The sequence below is a fragment of the Neomonachus schauinslandi genome, chromosome 5 (assembly GCF_002201575.2).
Source record: "Neomonachus schauinslandi chromosome 5, ASM220157v2, whole genome shotgun sequence".
In the NCBI taxonomy this organism is placed as follows: Eukaryota; Metazoa; Chordata; class Mammalia; order Carnivora; family Phocidae; genus Neomonachus; species Neomonachus schauinslandi.
The window spans coordinates 158,016,181-158,018,427 of record NC_058407.1 but is presented as its reverse complement, the minus strand read 5'-3'; the positions used below and the strand labels follow the sequence as shown (position 1 = coordinate 158,018,427).

General features: G+C 54.6%; 1 protein-coding gene across 1 annotated transcript in view; it reads right to left on the bottom strand.

Annotated features, from left to right (window-relative positions):
- Positions 1 to 1,142, bottom strand: part of KDM8 (lysine demethylase 8) — a 24,455-nt gene extending 23,313 nt beyond the window's left edge. The window contains exon 1 of the mRNA XM_021700543.1: positions 999 to 1,142. The gene's annotated coding sequence lies outside the window, so the exon portion shown is untranslated. The remainder of the gene's footprint in view (positions 1 to 998) is intronic.
- Between the last annotated feature and the right edge of the window lie 1,105 nt (positions 1,143 to 2,247).

Sequence of the window (2,247 nt, the reverse complement as noted above, 5' to 3'; positions counted from 1 at the left end):
ATGCGGGACTCCATCCCAGGACCCTGGGATCATGACCTGAGCCGAAGACAGACGCTTAACGAACTAAGCCACCCAGGCGCCCCGAAATCTCTCCAATTTTATTGTGGCATTATTCCACGAAAGTTGTGCAAAAAAACAAGAGCTTTCTAGGGAGCTTCGTAAAACTTTCCAGAGAGGTTTGGAAATATTTGCAAAGCTTTATTCACTGGCGCAAGAGTACGTCTGGCATTCTAAGGGCCACGCTGTCTCGGGTTCGGGCCGTCGGTGTGGCCCCAACACCTGCCTACCCCCTGACCTTGGGCCTGCTGAGCACGGTGACTTACCTCTGCTGGATTCTAACGCGAGGTGCATAACGCGACACCGATGCTCAGCGTTAACTCCTATCAAACTAGAAATCCCTGTCCTTCAGGTCCCCCACACCAACGCTCCACCCGAGGCCTCACACCCCTTCCCTTCCCGGGACTTCACTGCTCGCGGCCCACATTCGGTTTGCAGCCTGTCCCCCTCCAGGCCGGTGATAGAGATGTTCGGTCCGAGAGCAACAGCATGAAGACACCTGCCGGTACCGTCAGGGAGAAAATAAAAACTCGCGCAGGCGCCCTACATTTGCACCGACGGGGACCCCCCCCCCCCCCAAAGAACTGCGCAGGCCCACACAGGCTGAGCTGGCTTTACGCATGCGCAAAACGAAATTACAAGCTTAAAGCGAGCATCAAGAACGCGCGGGGGCCTATCCCCCCTCCCCCCACCCCCCGGGCAGCGCAGGAAAGCTGGAGAGCCGCTAAACGGCCTTCTCAGGGCGCATGCGCCGGCACTGTTTTCCCTCCCCATTCACACCCCACTTTCGCTACTTTGGAGAGCTGCCCCGGGGCTTTCCACGGCGCACGCGCGAGGCCGTCTTTTCCTCCCGCTTCGCCTTTAACACAGCGCCTGCGCAGTCCTCCCCTCCGCTTCAACAGAGCCAGAGCCGCCCGCCCTCTGGAGTTGCTCAAGCTCACCTGTCTCGAGTTTGGGCTGTGTCGAGTTCCCCGGAGGCTGGCGACAACCTGTTCCGTTTGGTCGGAACACTCCGGCCCTCTCCTTCTCCGAGTAATCAGGCTTTGCCGAGGTATCGATCGCTCAGTGCTCGTCTGATCAGCGCGGAGTGCCTAGTCGAGCGCCGAGTGATCGATGCCGCGGCCCCGCCCAGTCCTGTTTCCGGAGGCCTGCGGGTGGCGGCGGCAAGCCTGGGTGGAGGCACTTTGCTCGGTTTCTCTTCCCAAGTCGGGCACACCTGCGACTTCCTCAGCTCTGATAACTTCGTGGGCTAGTCAGCTGCGCATCCACTGTTTCATCTGAACCGTACAGTTAACATGATTCGTTTTCCTGGTTTACAGAGCGGTCAACCAATGCCCAGCGAAATCAAGTGGCCAAATCCTTGTGCTTTGGGAAAGTCACAGATCCTAAATTTGAACCCCCAAGTGCTGCATCCACGGCCCGTGGGTGTGAGAAGGTCCTGGGTTTCAGTGGAGAGGCCGGAATCATTCCTGCCGGCGCTGCCCTGACCCTGAGTGGTGTGGGCATCCCTGAGGGGTTTGGTTTTGAGCATGCTACCTGTGGCCTCCAGGGACGCAGGCCTTTTGAAGCGTTTAACAGACTCAGTAGAAAGTTCTGCTCACACTGGGTCAGGAGTCCAAGGAGGAAAGGGAAGGGAATTCATTTTATGGTTATCAAAAAAAAAAAATTCATGACACCTGTCAAAAGTGGTAAGGCAGACTGACTACATACCTCTGCAACGGGGGTTCGTGATAGGGAGACGTGGGGCACAACTCCAAATATAACAAACGACAAGTGCAGATTTATAGCCAAGGAGCAGAGTCTAGGTCAGTGGATGGGAAATTACTAAGAAGACGCACAAGGGATAAGGGGAATTCTGCTAAACTGACTACACAGGCCAGAGTGATAAGATATCAAGGGTAGAGAATAATGAATTTGATCAGATATCAGAGGTGGGGGATTTTTGCTGAACTGACCCAAAGGATTCTTGCTAAAACTGGACTCAACAAGCCAAGGACAGTGCTGAAGGTCAAGGCCTAGTCAGAAAAAAGGGATTCAGAAGAGCCTGCTAAAGTTAGTTCAAGGAGAGGGTCTTTGTCACTGCTCACCAGGGGCGTGTCAGGCATTTTCTGGGGCCCTGAAACTCCTCTGTACTATGTAATTATCTTAAGAACCCTATTAGGTGGAGATTACCATGTCTTATAGATGAGG